The following is a 14,994-nucleotide window of genomic DNA, read 5'->3' as shown; positions in this document are numbered from 1 at the left end:
AGTGGGACTTCTGGCTGTCTCCCACTTCACAATCCATCAGTACTGAGATAACAATGGGGAATATTACTCACATGTTGTGTTCTGTAACTTTTTACAAACACTTTAATGTATATATTGTCTTCCAAAGCAGTGACAGAATGGTGGCTTTAGTGTGTTGTTGAAATAGCTTTGTTGAGTTCGTGCTGTACTAACAGTTAAACAGTTCTTGATTCAATCCCAGGTTTTGGCACTTTCAACCTCTCCTGTGTCTTTTTCTTTGGCTCCAATTGTCAAGCTGCATGATTTACTCTGAAATTAGCACCAGAGAACCAAGGCACCAGCGAGCATGAGGAGCTGAAATTAGCACAGATCAAATCCACTTAATATTTCTGACTGAAGATGGTTGCAAATGCTTCAGCTTCATCTTTTGCACTGACGTGCTCAGCACCACCATCATTGAGGATGTGAATGTTTTTGGAGCCTCCTCATCTTGTTAGTTATTTAATTATCCACCACCATTCACGACTGGATGTGGCAGGACTGTGGAGCTGTGATCTGATCCTGAGGGAGATATCCGTGCGTGGAGTGGTGGGATGTATGGAAAGTGATCCTGACAAGTGTGTCTGAGACTGGAGTGGAAGCTTTCTGTGGAGGTGCAGGAGTCGGCCATTCAGCCCCAGTGTTTTATAAAGGTTTAGCATAACGTATTTGCTTTTACTCTATGCCTCTATTAATAAAGCCAAGTGTCCTGTTTGCTCTGAGCAACCTTTTCAAACCTTGATCAAAAAAGATTGGTGTACATTGTCTCATTCTTCCTCCCAAACTGTATCACTTCACACTTCTCTGTGTAAAATGTTATCTGTTATGTGAAAGCCCATTTTACCAGTGTGTTTAAGTTCCTCTGAAGTGTGTTACTGTCACTGGCATAGGACGCAATTCACGAGCATTCTTTGATGCTATCTCCATGTAAAGAGCAATCTTACACGCTCGCTCAAATGTGGGATTTTGTGCGTTTGGTATCTTTTCTCATCCGCCAAGATAGCACAAATCTGTCTCATAATGTACGGTCTAAGAATGTGTCAAAGTTGCCCTGTAGTGATAAATTCTTCAGTGCCACAATGTACTCACCAACTGTTTCACTACTTTATGCTTTCTCATTCCAAATTTGTAGATTTCCATAATCTCGCGTGTCTTCGGGTTGAGCCTCACTTCAGCGAAGAAACAGAAAATTATGATTCAAAGATTACACTGTCAATTATTCACTTCTCTGTCTTCTCCTGAACTTCGAGTTCAGATTTGTTTGTGAAGTTGAGTCACACGTTAAGACAGCACAGTTTTTGTCTTTGTGAAGGAAGTGATTTGGGAATGGCTGTTTGAAACTGTCGCTTCTTGCACAGAAATTCAGTGCAAATACTCAATCAGCCACAATTTCCTCGAAAGAAATTTGTTCACAATCGCATTCGACATGGAAATTGCTTCAGCATTAATCTCACTGAAGCAGAGTGTGACCATGTTGTATGTTTCAGAGTGTTGGTGCCGTTTTGTGTCACTTTTAACCGAGACTGGGAGACAGGGCAAGGTTGATCCAAGGTTGGAATATATTATCATTCAGGAGCAAGAAAAATCGAAAGGAACTAAATAAGAAAACCCAGTGTCCAGATTTGCTCTTACCTTCCAAGAGTGGAGAGGTGAGGAGCAGAGCGGACTTGTGGGGGGAACACCGGGAGTGGAGCCTGTAAATCGACCCCGAGGATCGAGGCCCAGTCTCTTACCTTCCGGGAGCGGAGAGGCGAGGTGCAGAGCGGACCTGTGGGGGGAACACCGGGAGCGGAGCCTGTAAATTGACCCCGAGGATCAAGGTCCAGTCTCTTCCCTTCCGGGAGCGGAGAGCAGTCGAACCTCTTCCAATGCGCCGGAATATTGAACAAAAAAGGCAAACAGTGACATCAGAGGAGAGCTGCAAGCCGATTGCTTGGTAAGTAGCAGCTGTTTGAATATCTTAAAAAATAAGGGGAAAGTTGTTTTTTTTGTTGGAAAAAAAATCCTCTGGTGATAAGGTGAGTACTACTAAAGTGTTTTTTTTTTTAAGGACTTTAGATTGAAGTGGGTAGAACAATTACCCTAGTATAATTAGTATTTTTTAATGAAGGTAGTAACTAATTAACCTAAGGGTAAGTCATGACAGGAGAGCTCAGCCCCATGATATGCTCCTCCTGCGCTTTGAGGGAAATCAGGGACGCTTCCAGTGTCCCTGGTGACCATGTCTGCAGGAAGTGTATCCAGCTGCAGCTAGTGACTACCCGCATTACGGAACTGGAGCTGCAGGTGGATTCACTGTGGAGCATCCGCGATGCTGAGGACGTTGTGGATAGCATGTTTAGTGAGGTGGTCACAATGCAGGTAATGGCTGCACAGGCAGAAAAGAGATGGGTGACCACCAGACGGAGGAGCAGGTAGTGCAGGAGTCCCCTGTGGCCATCCACCTCTCAAACAGATATACCGCTTTGGATACTGTTGCGGGGGGATGACCTCCCAGGGGAAAGCAGCAACAGCCAAGTTTGTGGCACCACGGAGGGCTCTGCTGCACAGCAGGGGAGGAAAAATGTTGCAAGAGCTATACTGATCGGGATTCGATAGTAATGGGTGCAGTTTGGCGTTTCTGTGGTCACAAACGAGACTCCAGGATGGTATGTTGCCACCCTGGTGCTAAGGTCAAGGATGTCTCGGAGCGGCTGCAGGACATTCAGAAAGGGGAAGGTGAGCAGCCAGAGATCGTGGTCCATATTGGTACTAACGACATAGGCAGGAAGAGAGATGAGGTCCTGCAAAGTGAATATAGGGAGTTAGGCAGAAGGTTAAAAAGCAGGACCTCTAGGGTTGTAATCTCAGGATTATTCCACGTGATAGTGAGGGTAGGAATAGGAGGATAAGGCAAATGAATGCGTTGCTGAAGACTGGCGAAGGCGGGAGGGCTTCAGCTACTTCGATCATTGGGATCTCTTCTGGTGCAGAGGTGACCTGTACAAGAAGGATGGGTTGCATCTGAACTGGAGGGGGACCAATATCCTTGCAGGGAGGTTTGCTAGTACTACTCAGGAGGGTTTAAACTAGTCTTGCAGGGGGTGGGATCTAAAGTAGTAATCTCTCAGATGAGATGGTTGAGGCAAATGTAGAGGTTAAAGCAAGCAAGTCCAGTAGGCAGGCTGGGCAGGGGCAGGACAGGGAGCGTGGAAGGTCTGGTAGGCTAAACTGCATTTACTTTAATGAAAGAAGCCTGACAGGTAAGGCAGATGAACTCAGAGCATGGATCGGTACATGGGATTGTGATATTGTAGCTATTACGGGAACGTGGTTGAGGGATGGACAGGAGTGGTAGCTCAATGTTCCGGGGTACCGAAGCTTTCGGCGTGACAGAGGTGGAGGTAAGAGATGAGGGAGAGTTGCACTATTGATTAGGGAGGACATCACGGCAGTACTTAGAGAGGATATCCGGGGGGAATGTCCAGCGAGGACCTGTGGGTAGAAGTTAGAAATAAGAAAAGGGTGATCACTTTGATGGGATTATACTATAGGCCCCCCAATAGTCAGAGGGAAGTGGAGGAGCATATACGTAGGGAAATCACAGATAGGTGTAGGAATTATAGGGTTGTAATAGTGGGTGATTTTAACTTCCCTAATATTGACTGGGCTGCCTTCGTGCGAAGGGATCAGATGGGGAAGAATTTGTTAAATGTGTCCAGGATAGTTTTCTGAAGCAGTATATGGATGGCCCTACCAGAGAAGGGGCTACACTCGACCTCCCCTTAGGAAATGAGGCTGGGCAGGTGGTTGATGTGTCAGTGGGGGAGCACTTTGGGACCAGTGACCATAACTCTATTAGCTTCAAGATAGTTCTGGAAAAGGATAGGACTGGTCCTCAGGTTGAAGTCCTAAATTGGGGGAAGGCTAATTTCGATGGCATCAGACAGGAACTCTCAAAAGTTGAATGGGAGAGGCTGTTTGCAGGTAAGTGGGAGGCTTTTAAAAATGAGATAGGAAGAGTTTAGGGCAGGCATGTTCCTGTTAGATGGAAGGGCAAGCTGACAAGTTTAGGGAACCTTGGTTGACGAGTGATATTGAGGTATGGTCAGGACAAAGAAGGAGGCATATGTCAGGTATAGGCAGCTGGGATCGAGCGACTCACTCGAGGAGTACAGGGGACAGAATTTATATGCTTCTGGAAAGGCATGGTCTGATTCGCGATAGTCAGCATGGCTTTGTGCGTGGGAAATCATGTCTCACGAATTTGATTGAGTTTTTCAAGGAAGTGACCAAGAGGATTGACGAGGGCAGGGCGATGGATGTTGTCTACATGGACTTTAGCAAGGCCTTTGACAAGGTCCCACTTGGTAGGCTGGTCCAGAAGGTTCGAACAAATGGGATCCAGGATGAGCTAGCAAATTGGATGCAAAATTGGCTTGGTGATAGGAGGCAGAGTGTGGTAGTGGACGGTTGTTTTTCAGATTGGAGGCCGGTGACCAGTGGTGTGCCGCAGGGATCGGTGCTGGACCCCCTGTTGTTTTTCATATATATTAATGACTTGGATGTGAATGTAAGGGGCATGATTAGTAAGTTTGCAGAAGACACCGAAATTGGTGGTATAGTGGACAGTGAAGAAGGTTGTCTAAGGTTACAACAGGATATAGATCAACTGGGAAAGTGGACAAGGGCTTGGCAAATGGAATTTAATGCAGACAAGTGTGAAGTGATGCATTTTGTGAAGTTAAGCCAGGGCAGGACATATACAGTGAATGGCAGGGCTCTGGGGAGTGTTGTTGAGCAGAGAGACCTTGGTGTGCAAGTACATAGTTCCCTGAAAGTGGCAACACAGGTAGACAGGGTGGTGAAGAGGGCGTATGGCATGCTTGCCTTCATTAGCCGAGGCATTGAGTACAAGAGTTAGAACGTCATGTTACAGTTATACATAACGTTGGTTCGGCCATATTTGGAGTACTGTGTGCAGTTCTGGTTGCCGCATTACAGGAAAGATGTGATTAAGCTAGAAAGGGTGCAGAAAAGAATCACAAGGATGTTGCCTGGTTTGGAGGGCTTGAGTTATCAAGAGAGATTGGACAGGCTGGGTCTGTTTTCCCTGGAGCGAAGGAGGCTGAGAGGAGACATGATAGAGGTATATAAAATTATGAGAGGCATAGATAGCATAGATATCCAGAGTCTGTTTCCCATAGGAGGGGTGACTAAAATTAGAGGGCATAGATTTAAGGTGAGAGGGAGGAGGTTTAAAGGGGATCAAAGGGGTAAATTTTTCACATAAAGAATCGTGGGTATCTGGAATGAGCTGCCTGAGGAGGTGGTGGAGGCAGGAACAGTAGTGACAATTAAGAGGCATCTGGACAGGTACTTGAATGAGCAAGGCATAGAGGGATATGAAATTAATGCAGGCAGGTGGGATTAGTATAGATAGGCATTATGGTCGACATGGATGCGGTGGGCCGAAGGACCTGTTTCTATGCTGTACGACTCTATGACTATTTGAGAATCTGAAGATCCGCTTGGGGAAATCGAATCAGAGCAGAATGAAGGGTGAACTGTCCGACTGACCAGAAGAGGTGAAGACACAGCTCAGTCAGCACATTCCCCTGGTTTATGATGCTGGAATATTTCTCACACAGAAATTATTCAACCCAATGACAAACATTCTTACAGCTGATAATTTATACGACTGATTTAAGGACTGTCTCTCATGTGGTCACCGAGTGACGGTGAAAAGATATTAAACTTTGTTCTATTCAGTCCAGCTGCGATGAACTTTGAATGTTTCCGCCTTTTATAAACATTATTTGAAGGGTCTCGGTAACAGTATTCAGTGTTGATGAGAGTGGGGTCTGGGTGAGCAGCTGCTGAGTGTGACAGGGTCAGGACTGGATGCAGGAAGTTCTCTGACAGTCTCTCTCTCTCTCTCTCTCTCTCTGATGGGTTTGAGTTGATTTACAACTGGCAGCTGTTGGTGTTTCGATAAATGAAGGAAGTTCTCTAACCATTTTTTGGACAGACAGTGTAGCATAAGAATGTAAAGGGTTAATGCTGAAGACAGTGGGATCAACCCCTCCCACTGTCAGAGTGATGATGTAACAGTCACATGACATGAGGTTTGGGAGAAGAGAGAGCAGCACCAAGGATGCCAGCTTAGGAGGCTTGATGAGTGTGTATATAGTATTGTGTAAATTAGAAAAGAGTTCTTAGTTCTTTCAGCAGGAAATGTGTCCAGAAAATATTGAGAAACTCACAATTTTATTATTCAGGAGTTGGAACACAGATATTAATTCCAAGTGACAGTTCTGGGTTCATTTCACAAAAAAAGTAGTGAATAATATTGCTCACTGATTGAAATCCCCCAGTGAGGAGACAGTTAAACAGGTGATCTGTTGGGGCATCCTTCAATCCAAGGTTTCGGCAGCATTTAATCTCCCTTTTTGGTGAAATTCCCTGTTATTTGCAACCTTTTTATCCAGCTTTGATGGGCAAGTGAAAAAACTGAAAAAAGTAAACAGTTCCATCCTTTCTTTTCTTCCTTCTTCCCTTCTTTCTATCAGTCTCTCTTTTCTGTCCCAGATCAATATAATGATGAGAATCCCAATTTAATCAGTTGTTTCTGGTGTTTTATCCATTCCAATTAAAATTCAACATTCCAGTCAAATCTAGGTGTTATTCCACAGTGTCTCTCCATGTGTTTTATTCTGTTGTATTCTCTCATAGTCTGTTTGATGATCAATGTTACATCTCACTCTCTGTTCTGGTGAAGATCAGAAGCAGTAATATCTGTTTACGCCACCTGACAAGTCGGCTGAGGCTGTGTCTCTCTGATCATGTGGAGTTAAAGCAATTCTTCCAGTCAGTTCAGTCGTCATTTCATGAGAAATTAGAAGTCATCATGACTTCGTCAGTGACCTAATGGTTCAGATGCCTGAGTGATGTTAATCATGGTGTGATCAAATGTTTGTATGTTCCAGTCTTTCCGTGGTGAGTTTTCACACTGAGTAGAAACGTGTTGGACATGGTCTGGAATGTTTCACACCGCTCCATTCCAAACAGGCCATGACCTGATGTGATGGAAATTTCATTCACTTACAGAAGCTACATTTCCATCATTGCACATCTGGCTGCACAGTCAGGATCTGAGCTGAAGGTGACCATTACGCCAAAACAGTTGACAAGGTAGCGGAGAGGTTAACATGATGGATTTCTAATCCATTGTGCTTCGCGCGCGTGGGTTCAAATCCCATCCTTGTTGTCAGTTTATGAACTGTCTAGTGCATTGTTGTTTCCAGGGGGGGAAATTTTGTGTTAAGTCGGCCTGGAAACCTGTTCTTGTCAATATCGAGAAGGTGATTCCAGAATTGTTTATACTTTATTAAAATTGAGACAGACAATTGGAATTCTTCACCCAAATTGGACTGGAATGAAGATCAAATTGGGATCACGAAAAGGAGGAAGATTTTTCCCTCCCTCCCTTCCTTCCATCTTTACTTTCTCTGGATTTACACCAAATGAAAGACTAACGGGAAAAGCAAACGGCGAGGGAGCAGAAGCAGAACATTATCCTTTGGCAAGAAATTTATTTTCAAATCTTCTTGATAGATTAAGTGAGTGAGCAATGCTTTGGCAGATGGAGTTTAAAATGAGGGGTCATCTAGTACCTACCAAAGATAGATCAGAGTGTTTTTTATAAATGGTGAGATGTTAGAAACTGGAGAAGCAGAGACCCGAGTGCTGAATCACTAAAAGCTAGTGGACTGGTAGAAAATAATGTGAAAGGCTAATGGAATCTGAAGATTGGAACTCATGTTGTAGTTATATAAAGCTCTGTGCTCCTGAAGTAAATGTCCCAGCCTGAATTGTGGGGAATCTTTGGAGAGTGATTTGGTTTTTATTCATTTTTGGGCGCGAGTATCGCTGATAAGTCTAGCATTTATTACCCATCCCTAATTGCCCTTGAGAATGTAGTGGTGAGCTGCCTTCTTGAACCACTGCAGTCCATATGGTGTAGGAACACCCACAGTGCTGTTGGGGAGGGACTTCCAGGATTGTGACCCAACAATAGCGACGAAATGGCGATATAGTTCCATGTCAGGATGGTGAGTGACTTGGAGGGGAACCTGCAGGTAGTGAGTTCCCATGCATCTGCTGCCCTTGTCCTTCGAGGTGGTAGTGGTCACGGGCTTGGAAGGTGCTGTTGAAGGAGACTTGGCAAGTTACTGCAGTTCATATGGAGATGGTACACACTGCAGCCACTGTGTACTGGTGGTGGAGGAAGTGAATGTTTAAGGTGGTGGGTTAGGTTCTGATCAAGTGGGATGCTTTGTCCTGGATGGTGTTGAGCTTCTTGTGTGTTGTTGAGTGAGGTGTATTCCATCACACTCCTGACTTGTGCCTTGTAGATAGTGGACAGGTTTTGGTGTATCAGGAGGTGAGATACTTGCTGCAGAATTCCCAATCTCTGACCTACGCTTATGGCCGCAGCATAGATGTGACTGGTCCAGTTTAGTTTCTGGTCAATGGTAACCCCCAAGATGTTTATGGTGAGGGATTCAGCGATGGTAATGCTGCTGAATATCAAAAGGTGGATGGTTTGATTTTCTCTCATTAGAGATATTCACTGCTTAGCACTTGTGTGGCCAGAAGGTTGCTTGTCACTTATCAGCTGAGAATGTTGTATAGGTCTTGCTGCTTGTGGGCACAGACTGCTTCAGTATCTGAGGAATTGTGAATCAGCAGGGAACATTCCCGCTTCTGACTCTTCTGAGTCAACAATGAAACAGCTGAGGATGTCTGGACCTAGGACACTACCCTGAGAAACTCCTGAGGCAATGTCCTGGGCTGAGATGATTGGCCTCCACTAACCACAACCATCTTGCTTTGTGCGAGGTACGACTCCACCAAGTGGAGAGTTTTCCCCCGATTCCAATTGACTTCAATTTTGCTAGGGATCCTTGATGCCACACTCACTCAAGGGCAATCACTCTCACCTCTCCTCTGGAATTCCACTCATTCGTCTCTGTTTGAACCAATCTGCAATGAGGTTATAAGAACAGAAGAACAGAAGAAATAGTAGCAGGAGTAGGCCATTTTGCCCCTTGAGCCTGCTCCGCCATTCAATAGGATCATGGCTGACCTGATCATGGCCTCACTCCCACTTTCTTCCTGCTCCCCATAACCCTTGACTTCCTGGTAGATAAAAGTCTGTCGAACTCAGTCTTGAAGACATTCAATGATCCAGCCTCTATTGCTCTCTGCGCTAGAGAATTCCAAAGATTAATGAATCTCTGAGAGAAGAAATTCGGCCTCATTTCCTTCTTAAATGGAAAACCCCTAATTCTGAAACCGTGTCCCTGAGGTCTAGATTCCACCATGAGGGGAAACATCCTCTCAGCATCTACCCCGTCAAGCCCCCTCAGAATTTTATATGTCTCAATACGATCACCTATCATTTTTTCTCAGTTCCAATGAGTACAGGTCCAGCCTGCTCAACTCTCCTCATAAGACAACCCCTTCATCACAGGAATCAATCCAGTGAACCTTCTCTGAACTGCCTCCACTGCAAGGATATCCCTCCTTAAATAAGGAAACCAAAACTGTACACGGTACTCTAGGTGTGTTTTCACCAACACCCCTGTACATTTGCAGCAAGACTTCTCTACTTTTGTCCTCCATTCCCTTGAAATAAAAGGTAACATTCCATTTGCCTTCCTAATTATTTGCTCTACCTGCATGCCAACTTTTAGTGATTCATGTACAAGGACACCCAGATCCTTCTGCACCGTAGCATTCTGTAGTCTCTTGCAATTTAAGTAATATTTTTCTTTTCCATTCTTCCTACCAAAGTGGATAACCTCACATTTTCCCACATTATACTCTACCTGCGAGTATTTGCTTGGAGCTGAGAGACCGTGGCAGAACCTAAACTGAGCATCGATGATCAGATTATTGCTAAGTGTGCGGTGCTTGATCGCACTGTTGATGACATCTTCCATCACTTTGCTGATGATTGATAGTAGACTGATGGGGCGGCAATTGGTCAGATTGCATTTGTCCTGATTTTTTTTATGGAGAGGGCACACTTGGGCAATTTTCCACATTGTCCAGTAGATGCCTGTGTTGTAGCTCTACTGGAACAGCTTGGCTGAGAGTGCAGCTAGTTATGGAGCACAAGTCTTCAGTACTAGAACCGGAATGTTGTTAGGGCCCATAGTTTTTGCTGTATCGAGTGCCTTCAGCTGTTTCTTGCTATCATGTGGAGTGAATCGAATTGGCTGAAGACTGGAAACTGTGATGCTGGGGACCTCAGGAGGCCGAGATGAATCATCCACTGAGCAATTTCTGACAGAAGATTGTTAGAAATGCTTCAGCTTTGGCTCCAGCATCATTGAGGATGGGGATGTTTTTGGAGCCTCCTCATCTCATCTGTCCACCATCATTCATGACTGGATGTGGTAGGACTAAGGACCTGTGATCTGATCGTGAGGGAGATATCCTTGCATGGAGTGGTGGGATCTGTGGAGAGTGATCCTGACGAGTGTGTGTAAACCTGGAATGGAAGCTTTCTGTGGAGGTACAGGAGTAGGCCATTCAGACCCAGTATTTTATAAAGGTTTATCATAACTTATTTGCTTTTACTCTATGTCTCTATTAATAAAGCCAAGTGTCCTGTTTTCTCTTAGCAGCCTTTTCAAACCTTGTAAGATTGGTGTACATTGTCTCTTTGTTCTTGCACCCACTTTAGAATTGTAACATTTCATTTAGATGGCCTCTCCTTATTCTTCCTCCCAAATTGTATCACTTCACAATTCTCTGTGTAAATTTTATCTGCCATTTGAAAGCCCATTTTCCAGTTTTTTTTTTAAGCTCCCCTCAAGTGTGTTACTATCACTGGCACAGGATGAAATTCCCGAGCATTCTTTGATGCTATCTCCATGGAAAGAGCAATCTGACACGCTAGCTCAAATGTCGGATTTTGTGTGTTTCGTATCTTTTCTCATTCACCAATATAAGCACAAATCTGTCTCATAATGTACCGTCTAAGAATGTGCCAAAGCTGCAATGCAGTGATAAATTCTTCAGTGTCACAATGTACTCACCAACTGATTCACTACTTTTCTGCTTTCTGGTTCCAAATTTCTAGCTTGCCGTGATCTCTAGTGGCTTAGGGTTGAAATGTTCCTCTAACTTGGTGATGATTGTTTTGAATGGCACATCTTTTGCCTTGATGGGAGCAGGAAGCTTTGTCAGCTGGTCATACACTTCCAGGCTAATTTCCATTAGCAAAATTGCTTTCTTGCCCTCAAGAATTGCTTTATTCAGAGTCTTGACCTCTATATTTTCATCTTCACATTCCAATATGTTATTAGCTCTGAAAAACATTTCAATTCTTTCAATATATGAACTGAATGGTTCTCGAGCCCTCTCATATGTTCCGAGCCATGTATCCCATGGGTGTAGCCATATTTTCCAAAAATATCACTTTGAATCGGATGCACACTGAGACCCTGCGGCATCTCATTCAACTGAGGAGACAGTCTGTGGCCCAGGCTTCACACAATCCACCCAAAATCTCCATCATCCGAGCAGGTAGCTCACCAGGAGCTGGCTGATCTTGTTCACTGCCGTCCCTGCTGCTGTTTGCTGCCAATATTTTCGGACTTTTATCTCATCCTCATCACCATTTTCTCTGATATATTCAGGGGGCATCAGCAGAGAAAATGTACACCAAGTGTGGGAAGTGTAAGGAATTGTTAATTTACATCATTACCTCATGAACATAATATACAAATACATTACATGTGTGAATCACATCTTGATCACTATTACCTTTATACCAGATGTGTCTGAATAAATGGAACCCCGTCACAATAAACACTGTCACCTTTCAATGTTTAGCGGAGAGGTTTGACGGCCTGGTGTGTGTGATTCCCACTTTAATGTGTTTGTACAAAGTTCGGAGAAAGACGGAGATATGAATAATTTGTTGGGAAATCTTTAAGCATATCTCCATGTCTCTCACGCACAAAGAACTGCAAACACATGGATTCAGAAAGAACCTGAGTGCAAAATCAACAGAAAAAAACACAGCCAGAGAGACTTGCAGTAACCTATAGCTCAGGGAAAGTACATGATGTTATGGAAGGGACTTTGAATTTTTTTTTGTGAATTTTATTTTGTTGAGGAAATTATAATCAAACTGAATAAATGTAAGACCAGTTATTTTTCAAGAGGGCACTGAAAGTATTAATTTGACAACTATGTTGACAAGTTGTCACAACTCAAGATAAATGTAGAACAGAAGCCCTGGTAACGGGGAAATGTGGACAGAGAAGTCAGTCGTGCCTCTTGATTGGACAAGCCCGGCAGCAGCAGCGCGCACCAAAGAGGGCAGAAAAATCGCAAGCTTTTGTTTGGAGCAGTCATTGTGTTTTACCTTCTGGAGTGAGCAGCTGATAAAGTTAGCCAGAAGAAGTGTCAAGGAATGAGAGAAGACCGCAACCCACCTTGTTTTGCAGCAAATCTTGAAAAGACTCTGAGAAGTTCACTGTGTCAATTCGTCTCATATTCTGTCTTTGAAGAAAGCCTGCTAAAATTAATTCTCAACCCCGCCTCTAAATAAACTCTTTTAAAAGAACCGAGTGACCTGTGTACATGTACTCGGAAATTAGACTGCATGTCAATTTTGGAACAACATATCTCATCTGCTGTTTTCTTCAGAAATGAGCAAGTAATCAGTCCAAGTGTTTTTTTGTCTTTAACAGAGCCCTGAATTGTATAGAAAAATCCCTTTTTTTCAGTATGTGTGTGTGCGTGTGTTCAGCTGAGGTAAGAAAGCGACTTTAAATGTTGGTTAAGGTAAAAAGGGAACTTTTAAAATTTCCACCTGTGTGTTTATGCTTTACTTCATGATTAGTTAAAACTTGTTCTATAAGAAACTGATAATTGTGTTGTTCATTAAGTGTCTCCTATTCTGGGAAAAATAGAGCATATGATTGACTGTATCAGTAAGTGGGAAAAGTTAAAATTTTTGTTGTGACCTGTGGAGAAGTGGGATGAGAATAAATAGTAACCACCTCAGATTTCAATTGCAACCACACTTGTGATCTGGCTCTGTACCTTAGTTGGTTAAAGTACCTGTCTTGTAAACAGAAGATCCTGGGTTCGATTCCCAGCGGAGCCTTATTTCATATTTGCAATATGCTTGAGAAGTTTCCGTATCAACATTTATGTCTGTGTCTTGTGAACTTTAAATTTGAATTCAAATTACATGATGAATTTCATTCACAAGAGAAAACAGCCTTTGTGAAGGATGTGAGTTTGGAATGGCTCTTCCTCCTCGTTCAGAAATTCAGTGCTGATATTTCAAAGGCAACTTCTTTGATACAAATTTGTTCACAGTTGCATTCGACCTGGAAAAAAAGCTCGACCCTAATCTCACTGAAGGAAAGTGTGACCGTGTTGTCTGTTTCAAAGTGTGTGTGTCATTATGTGTTGCTTGTAACTGAGACTGGGACACGACACAAGTGGGAGGGTTGATCTGAGGTTTGGAATATTTCTCAGTCAGGAACAAGAAAAATCAAAGGAACCAAATAAGAAAACCATTGTCTCATGTGGTTACCGAGAAACGGTGAGAAGATATTAAACTTTGTTCTATTCAAAACAGCTGTGAACTTTGACCTTTCCTGCCTTTTCTCAACAGTATTTGAAGAGTCTCGGTAACAATGTTCAGTGTTGAGGAGAATGGGGTCTGGGCGAGCAGCTGCTGAGTGTGACAGGGTCAGGACTGGATGCAGGAAGTTCTCTGACAGTCTCTCTCTCTCGCTGATGGGTTTGAGTTGATTTTCAACTGGGAGCAGCTGGTTTTTCGATAAATGAAGGAAGTACCCTCTCACCATTTTTTTCTGACTGACAGTGTAGGATAAGGGTGTAAAGGGTTAATGCTGAAGACAGTGGGATAAACCCCTCCCACTGTCAGAGTGATGATGTAACAGTCAAATGAGACGAGATTTGGGAGAAAAGAGAGCAGCACCAAGGATGCTAGCTTAGGAGGCTTGATGAGTGTGTATACAGTATTGTGTAAATTAGAAAAGAGTTCTTAGTTCTTTCAGCTGGAAGTGTGTCCAGAAAATATTGATAAAGTCACACTTTTATAAGTCAGGAGTCGGAACACAGATATTAACTCCAAGTGACAGTTCTGGGTTCATTTAACAAACGTAGAGAATAATATTACTCACTGCTTGAAATCCCCCAGTGAGGAGACAGTTAAACAGGTGATCTGTTGGGGCATCCTTCGATCCAAGGTTTCGACAGCACTTAATCTCCCTTTCTGGTGAAATTCTCTGTTATTTGCAACTTTTTTTATCCAGCTTTGATGGGTGAGTGAAAAAACTGAAAAAAGTGAACAGTTCCATCCTTTCTTTTCTTTCTTCTTCCCTTCTTTCCATCAGTTTCTCTTTTCTGTCCCAGATCAATGAGAATCCCAATTTAATCTGCTGTTTTATCCATTCCAATCAGAATTCAACATTCCAATCAAATCTATTTGTTATTCCACAGTGTCTCTCCATGTGTTTTATTCTGTTGTATTCTCTCGCAGTCTGATTGATGTTCAATGTTACATCTCACTCTGTTCTGGTGAAGATCAGAAGCAGTAATATCTGTTTGCACCACCCACCAAGTCGGCCTGAGGCTGTGCCTCGCTGATCATGTGGAGTTAGGAACATAGGAACATAGGAGCAGGAGTCGGCCATTCAGCCCATCGAGCCTGGCCCACCATTCAATATGATCATGGCTGATCGTCCACTTCAATGCCCTTTTCCCCACACTTTCCTCATATTCCCTTATGTCATTTGTATTTAGAAATCTGTCAATCTCTGCTTTAAACATACTCAATGACTGAGCTTCCACAGCCCTCTGGGGTAGAGAATTCCAAAGATTGACAAACCTCTGAGTAAAGAAATTTCTCCTCATCTCTGTCCTAAG

At 43.5% G+C, this 14,994-nt stretch overlaps 2 non-coding genes across 2 annotated transcripts; both read left to right on the top strand.

Moving 5' to 3' along the window:
- Window positions 1–7,185: 7,185 nt before the first annotated feature.
- Window positions 7,186–7,267, top strand: trnar-ucu (transfer RNA arginine (anticodon UCU)). The gene has a single exon. It is a non-coding gene; the product is annotated as a tRNA-Arg (tRNA).
- A 5,854-nt stretch (window positions 7,268–13,121) lies between these two features.
- On the top strand, window positions 13,122–13,195 carry trnat-ugu (transfer RNA threonine (anticodon UGU)). The gene has a single exon. It is a non-coding gene; the product is annotated as a tRNA-Thr (tRNA).
- Window positions 13,196–14,994: the final 1,799 nt, after the last annotated feature.

This window comes from Heterodontus francisci, unplaced genomic scaffold, assembly GCF_036365525.1.
Source record: "Heterodontus francisci isolate sHetFra1 unplaced genomic scaffold, sHetFra1.hap1 HAP1_SCAFFOLD_43, whole genome shotgun sequence".
NCBI classification, from domain to species: Eukaryota; Metazoa; Chordata; class Chondrichthyes; order Heterodontiformes; family Heterodontidae; genus Heterodontus; species Heterodontus francisci.
This window is presented reverse-complemented; position numbering and strand designations above follow the sequence as displayed.